At 36.6% G+C, this 14,269-nt stretch overlaps 1 long non-coding RNA gene across 2 annotated transcripts in view; it reads left to right on the top strand.

The window, feature by feature from the left end:
• LOC104996403 overlaps positions 1 to 14,269 on the top strand; it is a 738,430-nt gene that overhangs the window by 548,295 nt on the left and 175,866 nt on the right. The window lies entirely within an intron of this gene.

Below are 14,269 nucleotides of genomic sequence, written 5' to 3'. Positions count from 1 at the left end.
GATTTTGACAATTCAATGACCAGTGCTCCAGTTTCATTTTAAAGAAGCTATCAAGGGAAGTAGGAAGGAGAAGATTTACTCTATATACTCTTATTGTTGAAAGAAGCTGTAAGAAAGGTGACAGAAATTATTTTTGAATCCAAGTTCAAGTGCCCAATGAACAATGAGAAGTTCAAGAGCCCAGTGGAGAGTGAGGTCATACAAACCAGAACATCAGAGTCTGGAGAGGAGAAAGGTTTATTGCAAGAGCCAAGCAAGGAGTACAGGCTGCTCATGCTCAAAAGACCAAACTCCCTGATGGATTTCAGGGAAACGTTTTTAAAGCAAGGTGAGGGAGAGCATTGCAGAGTGCATGATCAGCTTATGCATGATTCTCTGGTTGATGGTGACGTCACAGGATCAGTATTACACATGTTAACATCATCAATTGTTAGGCTCCAGCGGGTCTGGAGGCTATGTGCTCATGTTCATTGTACAGTTAACTTCTATCTGGTGGGATTTTAGTATCTGCAAAACAACTCAAGAATGTGCATCAGTCACTGTTATCTATGCCTTTCAGGGAGGAACTAAAGATTCTGTGACTGCCATATGACTGATTTACTGTTTAAATTGTAACCAGTTCTCCTCACCTAACTGCTTTTTTTTTTATTACTATGTGTTTACATTCTTTAAACCATTAATTCTTGAGCCAGCCATTTGTGACTCAGGGGAGCCTGGGAGACTAAAGTTTTTCTACAAAGAAGAAGCAGGCAGGGGACGTGTGAATGGGGGAATCTATTTGAGGGAATTCCAATAGGTTCCTGATTAGTTATAGATACAGGACTGAAAGCATTTTTCTCTCCTTCCCTGCTGCAAGTATCTACCTTAGAAACTCCCAAAATGGAACTGATTTCAGATAAAAAAAAATTCTAGTACGTTCAGATTTATAAATAATGGGATTTATGTTGTATAATTTTGGTTTATGACAGTATTGAGGTATGAAAATAATTTGCCATTTCTATGATTTTTCCCATTTCTGAGTGATAATGCATTGCATGTTTCAGAATGTGTGATATGTGTGTGTGTGTGTGAAGTCTCTGAAAGATTTCCTTAGTCCAATAAAATTAACTTAGAATGAACTTTTCTTTGTAAGTCTAATTTAGAAATTTGAGCAAATCTACTTTCTCCAAATCCAATTCACTCCCTGATTTAGTCTGGCTTTTAGAAAGATGGCTTTTAGTGGGGGAAAAAAAAAATAGCTGCCCTGCAAATAAATCAACAACTTGTCATAGATTTTACATGCATCACAAATTTCTAGAGTCGAATTTTGTGGTAATAATGTCATCCTGAAAAGAACTGCAGCTATTTCGGTATGTTCAATTTCTGCTTGATAGGAATAATTACCTTCCACCCTCAGTAAGTAATTGCCTTTTGATTGAGGTCATCAGAGCAATCAAGACAGCGAGAGGTAGAAATCTCAGGTTGGATAAGAGACAAAGGGAAGAATCACGAACAGAAATTTAAAAGGAGAACAAGAAAGAAGAGATTTAATTTGCTTCTAATATTTTATTTTGCAGCAATACCTTGAATAGTAGTTGTCATTAAAATCACCATATTGTACAACCTAGGTTAATTGGTTTGATAGATTTATTTTTTTGAGTGGAAAACTAAATATTTTTAAGCATTTGATTAGGATCATTAACACATTCATATGAATGACCACTTACACTCTAAAATAGGTTGCAATAATTCATTGCACATATATCATGAAAAAGGGAACTGTTCTAGGCGCTGGGCTAGATAAAGATGAGAAAAAAATAATATTTCTGTCCTAACATAGTTAATATTCTGATGTTTGAAAAAACAAAAGAGATTTTAAAAAATTATTATTTTAGGTATTTATAAAGAAAGGGAAATTAGAAACAAGGGAAATGAGAAGTTTTTTTTTTCCAATAAAATAATAAAGAAAAATATTTGATAAGTTAGCAGTTTTCTTAACTGAAACTCATCTTGGGGATGAGTGTGCGTGCAGAGAAAACAGAAGCAATTTAAAGTATTTACAGTATTTAAGAAACTTAAGGATGCCGAGGTGATTAAATTTAGCTTGAGCAAAAGATAAGATTTAGATATCTGAGTGAAAGTGAAAGTTTTAGTGGCTCAGCAGCCCCATGGACTAGAGCGCACCAGGCTCCTCTGTCTGTGGAATTTTCCAAGGAAGAATAAGCTACTGGATTGCCATTCCCTTCTCCAGGGGATCCCCAACCCAGGAAATGAACCCAGGTTCTCCTGCGTTGTAGGCAGATTCTTTACAATCTAAGCCAGTGGGGAAGCCACTAGGGAAGATTAATGAGTGCAGCCCCTAAACTTCCAGGTTATGACTTGTGAATGTCAGGGAAATAAAATTAAAAACAAAACCTTCTCCCGTCCCAGGAATCTTCTCCACAAAGGCAGTAGAGAAAGAAAACAACTTTTTATGAATAAACATTGAACTAGAATATGATATTGCATCACAAATAATCAGCTAAGTGATTGCAGAAACAGAAATCTCACCTCTTATTTAGCCAATCAAATACTACTCATTTTATATGTGTTCTAAAAATAAACAGTAAATAGTTCTCAAGTAAGAAGTCATATATTTAGTTCAGTTCAGTTGCTCAGTCATGTCCAACTCTTTGCGACCCCATGGACTGCAGCATGTCTGCCTTCCCTGTCCATCACCAGGTCCCAGAGCTCACTCAAACTCATGTCCATTGAGTGAAGCCATCCAACAATCTCAACCTTTGTTGTCTGCTTCTCCTCCTGACTTCAATCTTTCCCAGCATCAGGGTCTTTTCCAATGAGTCGGTTCTTCTCATCAGATGGCCAAAGTATTGGAGTTTCAGCTTCAGCATCAGTCCTTCCAATGAATATTCAGGACTGATTACCTTTAGGATTGACAGGTTTGATCTCCTTGCAGTCCAAGGGACTCTCAAGAGTCTTCTCCAACACCACAGTTCAAAAGCATCAATTCTTGGCGTTCAGATTTCTTTATAGTCCAACTCCACATCGATACATGACTACTGGAAAAATAGCTTTGACTAGATGGACCTTTGTTGGTAAAGTAATGTCTCTGCTGTTTAATATGCTGTCTAGGTTGGTCATAGTTTTTCTTCCAAGGAGCAAGCATCTTTAATTTCATGGCTGCAATCACAATCTGCAGTGAATTTGGAGCCCCCTAAAATAAAGTATCTCACAATCTCTGTTGTTTCCCCATCTATTTGCCATGAAGTGATGGGACTGGATGCCATGATCTTAGTTTTCTGAATGTTGAGATTTAAGCCAACTCTTTCACTATCTTCTTTCACTTTCATCAAGAGGCTCATTAGTTCTTTGCTTTCTGCCATAAAGGTGGTGTCATCTGCATATCTGAGGTTTTTTATATTTTTCCCAGCGCTCTTGATTCCAGCTTGTGCTTCATCCAGTATGGCATTTTGCATGATGTACTCTGCATAAAGGTTAAATAAACAGGGTGACAATATACAGCCTTGACGTACTCTTTTCCTGATTTGGAACCAGTCTATTGTTTCATGTCCAGTTCTAACTGTTGCTTCTTGACCTGCACACAGATTTCTCAGGAGGCAGGTCAGGTGGTCTGTATTCACATCTCTTGAAGAATTTTCCACAGTTTATTGTGATCCACATGGTCAAAAGCTTTGGCATAGTCAATAAAACAGAAGTCATACATAGTTCATCCTAATTTTACCATTAATGTGAGTGACCATCTATGCTACCTTCTCAGCTTTATCTGTACCAAAACAAACAAACTTCTACTTTTGTAGATAGTTTTGCAACTTAGAGTAGGATAGCCACTGAAGTTAGGCTCCTGCCTTTCCAGAAAAATTGGGAGATAGGACACTATTTTCCTTGATATTTACATTTTAAACAAATGGCTTCCAGTTCCTTGAGAAAGCCATTTTTAAGCCTTAAAACTGACAAAAGTCTTCTTTTCAAAAATTTTCTAAAAATATTCATATACATTTCAAAGAGACTGACATGTTTTCTAAGGTAAATGTTCTAACAAAAATAGAAAAGAAGGAAATCTCTTCCTTCATTTTGAATAAGGGGAATTAAGCTTATTTTTAATTGATAACATCAACTAAAATATCCCTACACAAGTAATACCTACATCTGTGATCTTCATAAAGTGCATACAGATTGTCCAGTGATCCTTTTAAAATGCAGATTCCAGGTTTTTTTCTTTGTTATTTAGCCATTCCACATGAATTATGGGATATTAGTTCCCAGGCCTGAGATTGAACCCATGCCCCTGCAGCTGAAGTACAGAGTCCTAGCCACTGGACCACAGGAGAATTCTCGTGCATATTCTGTTTTAAGGAATGTGCTGTGGGGCCTGAATGCCTGCAATCATAGCAATCTCCCTGGTGATGTGAATGCTGCTGGTCAGGGGAGCATGCATTGAGGAGCAAGGTTAGATGTGGCACTAAAAGAAGCAGTGAAGGAGCAATGACTAGGATGAGGGTGTGGGTAGATGGGTAGAATCAGGTCATGTAGGCTCTTGTAGATTATCTAAAAGACTTTTGGTTTGACTGAGACTGAAGCCTTGGAGTAGTAAGCAGAAGAAAAACATGTTTTGGTATAGTTTTTTTAAAGAATCATTCTGACTGCATCAAGGAAAATAAACTTCAGGGTGACAAAGGGATTAGAAAAGACCATTGCATTAATCCCAGTGAGAGTGGATTGTGGCTGGACCATGGTAGTATGGAGGGGCTGAAATGTAGTATGAGTCTGGATATATGAGGTGGGATATGAGAAACAGAAGTTGAGGGTGATCACAAGGATTTTGGCTTGAGAATTTAAAAAAATGTATCTGTGCTATGTATTTCTGCCATGAACATCAGCAGAGGGAGCAAATTTGGAGGAGGGAGCAAATTTGGAGGAGAAAATCAAGAGATGTACAGTGAGAAGTTAGATACAGTATTTGGGGGACTCTGTATTTTGTCTCTAGAAATTATCAGTTGCTCAGATACAGAAAAGAGCAACTAGGTTAAAAATTTAACCAGAGTCAGGGATTTGTTAGAGGAAAGAAGAAAGGGATATATTGACAGCATATGCAAGGGAATGTTTATCCAAAAAGCTATACTATTTATGTTGAGTAAGCATGTAGCAAGAACAGGAGAGGAAGAAGGAGAGTGGAAAGCTTCCAGGGTCAATAGATTAGAGGTTTTTTCTGGAATCAAGTACTAGAATGAGTGATCCAGAAAATAGAAAGTGGAGGTTGAAGAATGGGCTGTGTAAAATTGCTATAGTATAGCAAATGAAGTTCTTGATAATGATGTGACACAGTATTGAGTGGTTGTAATACCTAGTGAGTAGCTAGATTATTAGCATAAAGAAGGTTTTTGAACTGAAAGGAAAGGTTATTGGAACAATTGCTGTCTTGTTACTTTTATCACGGAAGATGTCCAGATTCCTGTGGGAGGGAGGAGACAGTTGCTAATTGTTAAAATCAAAGAATAAGGGTAGTGACTCTAGAGGTATGAAAGACCAGGAAGTTTAGAGGGCTGTGTAGATTGATGGCCTGATCTTCCTTCAAAATTAGGCTACTTAGAGGATAGAAGGCTAAACTTCTGGAAGCAGTAATGAGGAACAAAGAATATATTTATCTCACTTCCCAGCCTGCAGAGTACTGTAGAGAGAAGATGACTACTGAGAATGCAACAGAGAAAGCATGGAGAAAACCAAGTTTATTTAGAACAAAAAGGTGAAGGGGATGCAAAAAAAAAAAAAAAAGATGTTGAAAATATAGTAATCTTGCTAATAACTAACTGATTTAAAAGACACAGAGAAAAGTCAATAATTGTGATTGTCCTTATGCTTTATTTGGTAAAATAGAAAGTTTGTAGGTATGTGTGTGAGAGTGTATGCACATATACATTATACTTTGAATATCATATTGCTTAAGTAAAATCAGATTGTGTTCACATCTATAATGATTAGTATTAAAGATGTATTTTTCTTTTAGTTTAATATGTAATAGTATATATAGGTTAATTTCTAATCTTGCCTTCTAGGTATTGAATTAAGTGTTGCTCAATCATATGGTAGCTCTATTTTTAGTTTTTTAAGGAATCTCCGAACTGTTCTCCATAATTGCTATACCAGTTTACATTTCCACCAACTGTAGTATGAGGGTTCCTGCTTCTCCACAACTGCTCCCCAGCATTTATTGTTTGTAGATTATTTGATAATGGCCATTCTCACATGTGTGAGGTCATAATTCATTGTAGTTTTGTTTGCATTTCTCTAATAATTAGTGATGCTGAGCATCTTTACATGTTTGTTGGCCATCTGAATGTCTTCTTCTGAGAAAAGTCCATTCTACGGGTTGATTTTTCATTTTATATTTTCCTTTGCTGTGCAAAAGTGTTTAAATTTATTTATGTCCCATTTGTTTATTTATTTATTGTTTTCATTCTTCTAGGAAGAGTATCAAAGAAGACTTTGCTGTGATTTATGTGAAAGAGTGGTCTGATATGTTTTCCTCTAAGAGTGTTATGGTATCTGATCTTACATTTAGTTTTTTAATCCCTTTTGAATTTACTTTTCTGTTTGATGATAGAAAATGTTTGAATTTCACACTTTTTCCTCAAGCTGTCCAGGTTTCCCAGCACCACTTATTGAAGAGACTGTCTTATGTCCATTGTGTATATTCTTGCCTCTTCTGTCATAGATTCAATGATCATAGCTACATGGATTTATCTCTAAATATTCTTTCCCATTCTATTGATCTACATTTTTGTTTTTCTGCCAATACCATGCTGTTTTGATTACTGTAGTTTTGTAGTATAGCATGAGGTCAGGGACTCTGATTCCTTCAGCTCTGTTTTTCCTTCTCAAGATTGATTTGGCTATTTGGGATCTTTTCTGTTTCCACATATCCAGAGAAAACCATGGTTCAATAAGATGCATGCACCCCAATGGTCATTGTAACATTATTCTCAATAGACAGAACATGGGAGCAAACTAAATGTCTATCAGCAGAGGAAGGATAAAGACAATGGAATATTACTTAGTCATAGAAAGGATTATATAATGCCATTTGCAGTGACATGGCTGGACCTAGAGATCGTTATACTGAGTGAAGTAAGTCAGACAAAGACAAATATCATACAATGTTGCTTATATGTGGAATCTAAAGAAATAGTACAAATGAGCCTATCTTCAAAACATAGAGTCGCAGATGTAGAAAACAAAATGTTGGTTACCAAAGGGTAAAGGCGTGGGGAGCAGGGTGGGATAAACTGAGAGAATGGGATTGACATATACACACTACTATATATGAAATAGATAACTAATAAAGGCCTACTGTATATCACAGGGAACTCTACTCAGTACTCTGTAATGACCTATATATGAATAGAATCTTAAAAAGAGTGGATGTATGTATATAACTGATTTACTTTGCTCTACAGTAGAAAGTGACACAACATTGTCAATCAGTGTTACCCAGGTACCAAGAGAACTTGTGTAGTTCTTTAACTTGTGTAGTTCTTAAGATTATCAGTCACATGATGTGAATTCAATCCATCTGAGAACTGACAGACAGGAACAAACGTGATTTATGGAAAGGGTGGTTTCTTGAAGAAATATTGAAAAGGAGGGGTGGGTTTGAGATTTGAATATTGATTATAAACTCCCAAGCATGACGACCCAGGGTTGCTGTTATTTTGGATATGCCTAAAGCAGATTGTGTTTTACTAACTGTTACTTGTGTTTCTTATACTAAAACAACTGGAAGTCTGTTTCAGAAAACAAGGAAGCAGATCAAATAGGACTTGTCAGAAAATATTGAGAAGTTATTATCATTACTGATGTCTGTTATATATTCAGTGTCATAATATACTCAATGCCATGGCTATCATAAAGGTTACAATCCCAAACCCAGGCATATATAATTTTAGATGAACAGACAAATGTTTTAATTTCCTTAATTCTTTAACTAGCTCATTAAAGAAGGTAATGAATGAATCAGGTTTTGGAGTAGACAGTGTGTTTGGCTCCACAACTTTGATTTTCTCTCCAACATCAGGAGAAAATTTGAAAAAACACGTTTTGATGCAATGACATGTCATATTTATCACCTAGCATATTGCTGATAAAAACAGTAGATAATAGTCATTCTTTTGAAAATATTTTTATGTTTTTCTAAATTATATACAGAAACCAGCCATATTCCATGCTTAAGTTAGCATAGTAAATCTACTTTAGTCTAGTGAGTTGAGGTTTAGAGGTTTTGTTTAAGAAACAAGGTACACCATAATATTTTATATTGCAGGTAAAGCAATATTTTATATCACATTTAAATCATTTCCTCTGGTTTTATGAAACAGAATAAGATGCATAGCTTTTAATTTTCTTTGCTATTCTCAGAAGGCTTTAGTATAATTTAAGTTTTCTCACACCTTTTGAAGTCTGTGTTAAGAAATAACATAAGGCAAATTTATTCAATATAGGACATAGTGTCTCTAATAAGAATCCTTTTTAAGTATCTTCTTTTTACCAGCATAAATTCTTTAAATCTACTGATAGTAACTGAGGAGATAAAGCGACTTATCTTTAACAGCTGTGTTTGTTTATATTCTTCATTTTCAGAAGCATGTTCCTATGTAATAGGTGCCAAAAAATTGCTGTGGAAATGGTATACATATTTAGAAAGCCCATATTTATACTAGGCATTTTGTTTTGACAATTTAAGAAAAATTTATCAATTAAAATGAACACCATACTAGTTTCTCAGCAAAGTCAGTAATCAAGAGCATTTGGTATATATTATTTAAAAATTTAATCTCATGTTCAATTTCAGGATCATAGTCAATATATCTCTTAACAAAGAATATAACTCAACTATGTAATCTGAATGCTTGAAGGAATGATAGATTTTAAATCTAAATAAATGTATTTGTGCAATTGATTATAAATTTCCTTATAGTAACAATGTCATCTTTTAAATCTGAAATGATAGTTATTAGGAAAATATTGCAAGGTGATATCAGAAGTATAAATGTATTCTTTCTTTCATTATATGAAAGGCAGCTTGACAATTCTCTTATGACATGAGTCAAAAAGACTTACTTCCTAATAGCAATATTCATAATTACCATTTATTGCACATACTTATTTTGCTAGTTTATTCATGTTCATTTTCTCTATGTTTACAACAACCACACAAAACTGTCATCTTTTTCTGGATGAGAAGTAGATTTGTCAAGATAGCATGGGTATGCCATATTAGTAAAATATCTCCAAATCTCAGTGGTTTAAGAAAAGCAAAAGTTTATATCCTGCTCAGGAAAATTCTGCTGTGGTCTAGGTGACTCGTCAGCTTTTGCTCTTGAAGTCTTTCAGGAATTAAACCTTCTGGGATTTTTGTGGTTTTACCATCTCAGCAGGGAAGCTTTGCACTACAGAACACAGCACAGAATTCACACTGAAACTCACACTTACTCCCTTTATGCTTCACCCTAGAAATGACATGTCTCTTCAGTTTGTAACACTTGCCCACATCTTGTCACATGGATCTGCTTAACTGGAAATGGGGCTGGAAGTGAAAGAGAAAATATGTAAAATTTAGTGAGCATTATCTACTCTGACAAATGGAGAGAACACTAAGTCTCAAATCAGTCCAATAACTTATCTATAGTATATAAACAATGTTCTACCTATTATCAAACCTACATCATTTCTTATATATTGCTGTACCATCCTTTAACGGGGAATTATATACAATAACCAAAGAAGCCTGAATGACCTTTATTGTCATGTTACACCATGTGCGAGAAAGTGTGTGTCATAAGTCATTTCAGTTGTGTCTGACTCTTTGTGACCCTATAAACCATAACCTGCCAGCCTTCTCTGCCCATGAGATTCTCCAGATAAGAATACTGAGATATGTTGCCATGCCATCTTCCAGAGGATCTTCTTGACCCAGAGATTGAACCCACAACTCTTACCTCTCCTGCATTAGCAGATTCTATACCACTGGGCTCCAGGTGGCACCTAGTGGTAAGGAACCTGTCTGCTAATGCCAGAGACATAAGAGTTTTGGGAAGATCCCCTGGAGGAGGGCATGGCAATCCACTCCAGTATTCTTGCTTGGAGAATCCCATGGACAGAGGACCTGGCAGGCTATGGTCCACAGAGTCACAAAGAGTCAGACATGACTAAAGTGACTTAGCATCCATGCCATGGACTTTACCACGAGTGCCACTTGGGAAGTCCTTACCATGTGCATATGGGCAATGGAATTATATATGAGGACTTTCATAGGGAAGGCCCTTATTAAATATTTGGGACCATCACAGAAATAATTGTAATTATAGTGCAAGATTTCATAGTTGTTAGGAAAGATAGAATCCAACTTTAAATTGATTCATCATTTGATCAAATTTTCACAGACATTTCAGAGTCGAACGTGTTCTCAAAGATCTTGGAATCCAACTAATACATGAACTTCTTTTATAACAGATCTATTAAAGGTCTTACTTTTGAAAGAATAAGAAGAGATCACTTAGAATCAGGGACACCTGATTTGAATCCCAGTTGACTAGTTGTGAGTTCCTTACCACTAGCACCACTTGGGAAGCCTGTTGTGGTAACAGTGTTGTTAATTATTACATATCAAGTGCTGAGCTGGGGATTGTGGTAACTATTTTATGATACTACTTTCTTCATATAAAGAACATATGAGGTAGGTATTGTAATTTTCCTCATTTCACATTTAGATGATGACCCAGAGAGTTTGTGTTACTTGTGTTGAGATTCACAGTGAGATTGGTCAGATACCATGGTCCTGGCTGAAACTATGTTGATTGTCCTGACCATTAACCATTTTCCTGATATTTTATACAGTTTTTACTTATTTTGGGGTCTTAATCACTTCACCATATTTGTCAGGATACTTGCTGATGTACACTTTCTCATCTTGTGATTATTCTTTTTATAGTGATTGGTGTTCTCATGACTTTCTTTATCATTGACACACATCACCTTGTTAGGTTCAGTTCATCTGATCCATTATCAAAAACTTTACTATTACCTCTAGATTACTTTTTATTCATTGAGATCAATAGTAATTTTTATGTTTGCTGTGCCATGGTTTCTAAGTTGCTTCAGTTGTGTCTGACTCTGTGCAACCCTATGGACTGTAATGTACCAGTCTCCTCTGTCCATGGGATTCTCCAGGCAAGAATACTGGAGTGGGTTGCCATGCCCTCCTCCAGGGGATCTTCCCAACCCAGGATCATACCCACATCTTTTAAGTATCCTGCATTGACAAGTGTGTTATTTACCACTAGCATATCATGGGAAGCCCCAAGTTTTGTTTATCACATTGTAGTTACAGATTACTACCAAATTCAATATTTTGTTTTCTCACAATAACTCTGATAACAGTTCCCACTTCACTAGCCAACTTTTTTATTGCAAGCTCTTTTATTCATGTACTCAATAACTTCTCAATGTTTGAGTAACCGAAGACTTCATCTTAGGTCACCTTTTTATTTCCATTTATAGCCGCTCTTTAAGTTTTCTCTATTTCGAAGCTGTAATTCCTTTGACATGCTGGAAACTACCAACTGTGCTTTTTTACCACCAGCCTGTCCACTGGGCTTCATGTTCCCATATCCAGCTTCTCACTCAGCTTCCTCTTTTGGATACCTGAAAGATATCTTTTATTTAAATTCAGTTCAGTCACTCAGTCGTGTCCAGCTCTTTGCGATCCCATATACTGCAGCACACCAGGCCTCCCTGTTCATCACCAATTCCCAGAGTTTACAGAAACTTATGTCCATTGAGTCAGTGATGCCATCTAACCATCTCATCCTCTGTCGTCCCCTTCTCTTCCTGCCTTCAATCTTTTCCAGCATCAGGATCTTTTCCAGAGTCAGTTCTTCGCATCAGGTGGCCAAAATTTTGGAGTTTCAGCTTCAGCATCAGTCCTTCCAAAGAATATTCAGGACTGATTTCTTTTATGACAAGACTAGTTGGATCTCCTTGCAGTGCAAAGGACTCTCAAGAGTCTTCTCTAACAAAAGCATCAATTCTTTGGTGCTCAGCATTCTTTATAGTCCAACTCTCACTTCTACACATGAATACTGGAAAAACCATAGCTTTTACTACATGGTCCTTTGCTGGCAAAGTAATGCCTCTGCTGTTTAATACGCTGTCTAGGTTGGTCATAACTTTTCTTCCAAGGAGTAACCCTCTTTTAATTTCATGGCTCCAGTCACCATCTGCAGTGAATTTGGAGCCCCCCAAAGTAAAGTCTGTCATTGACATTGCCCAAATTTACATTGTAAATCTCTCATTTACATTGTCCAAATGTGAAATCCAAGTTCCCCTCTAAATATTTCACTGTCTTTATTATTATTTGAAGAAAACAATTGAAAACAAATTTTTTTTAAAGTTACATGGGCCTGGTGATTAGTATGTTACATGTCAAAGACTTCTCACTCAGATCATGACAGATAAATGTTGATGATCTTTGGGTTGGCCAAAATGCTCATTTGCCCATGTCATATGGAAAAATCTGAACAAACATTTTGGCCAAGCCATACAACTATGTGATTTCCTTAAAGTCACATAGCTTGGAATGACTTTCATGGGAGTTGCAGATAGATTTGTTGCTATGTATTTCTAACGTGGTTTTCCATTTTTATGATCATCTAAACTTTATTTCAAACATTATTATGTTTAAATATATATTTTATTAAAATGTTAATTCTGGAATTTCATCCAAATACTCTGATTAAATCAGATAAAATCAGTTGTAACATCAGTAATATAAAATGCTGAAAAATTATTTTTCATTTTATATAATTTTTGTTTGTTTAGCTGACCATAACATATTTACCAAGTAATTTGAAGGGTTAAAAGCTCTACAACAATTTGTAAGAACACCTTTTAACTTTCCATCACTATGAGGCAATCACTGGTGTCTTTCATATTTAATTCTTTTTTATATATTTTTTTAGATAAGGTCATGTTCAACATACAGTAGTGTATCCTGTTTTTGTTGCTTAGCAAAAGTGTTTATATATCAGATTGAATCAGATCAGTCGCTCAGTCGTGTCTGACTCTTTGTGACCCCATTAATCGCAGCACGCCAGGCCACCCTGTCCACCACCAACTCCCGAGTTCACTGAGACTCATGTCCATCGAGTCAGTGACACCATCCAGCCATCTCATCCTCTGTCGTCCCCTTTTCCTCCTGCCCCCAATCCCTCCCAGTATCAGAGTCTTTTCCAATGAGTCAACTCTTCCCATGAGGTGGCCAAAGTACTGGAGTTTCAGCTTTAGCATCTTTTCTTCCAAAGAAATCCCAGGGCTGATCTCCTTCAGAATGGACTGGTTGGATCTCCTTGCAGTCCTAGGGACTCTCAAGAGTCTTCTCCAACACCACAGTTCAAAAGCATCAATTCTTCGGTGCTCAGCCTTCTTCACAGTCCAACTCTCACATCCATATATGACCACAGGAAAAACCATAGCCTTGACTAGGCAAACCTTTGTTGGCAAAGTAATGTCTGTGCTTTTGAATATGCTATCTAGGTTGGTCATAACTTTCCTTCCAAGGAGTAAGCATCTTTTAATTTCATGGCTGCAGTCACCATCTCTATTGATTTTGGAGCCCAGAAACATAAAGTCTCACACTGTTTCCACTGTTTCCCCATCTATTTCCCATGAAGTGGTGGGACCAGATGCCATGATCTTCGTTTTCTGAATGTTGAGCTTTAAGCCAACTTTTTCACTCTCCACTTTCACTTTCATCAAGAAGCTTTTGAGTTCCTCTTCACTTCCTGCCATAAGGGTGGTGTCATCTGCATATCTGAGGTTATTGATATTTCTCCTGGCAATCTTGCTCATAGCTTGTGTTTCTTCCAGTCCAGCGTTTCTCATGATGTACTCTGCATATAAATTAAATGAGCACGGTGACAATATACAGCCTTGACATACTCCTTTTCCTATTTGGAACCAGTCTGTTGTTCCATGTCCAGTTCTAACTGTTGCTTCCTGACCTGCATACAAATTTCTCAAGAGGCAGATCAGGTGGTCTGATATTCCCATCTCTTTCAGAATTTTCCACAGTTTTTGTGATCCACACAGTCAAAGGCTTTGGCATAGTCAATAAAGCAGAAATAGATGTTTTTCTGGAACTCTCTTGCTTTTTCCATGATCCAGCGGATGTTGGCAATTTGATCTCTGGTTCCTCTGCCTTTTCTAAAACCAGCTTGAA

Source organism: Bison bison, unplaced genomic scaffold (genome assembly GCF_000754665.1).
Source record: "Bison bison bison isolate TAMUID 2011002044 unplaced genomic scaffold, Bison_UMD1.0 scf7180017864292, whole genome shotgun sequence".
In the NCBI taxonomy this organism is placed as follows: Eukaryota; Metazoa; Chordata; class Mammalia; order Artiodactyla; family Bovidae; genus Bison; species Bison bison.
Note: the sequence above shows the minus strand (reverse complement) of the source record. Positions and strands in the feature narration are given on the sequence as shown.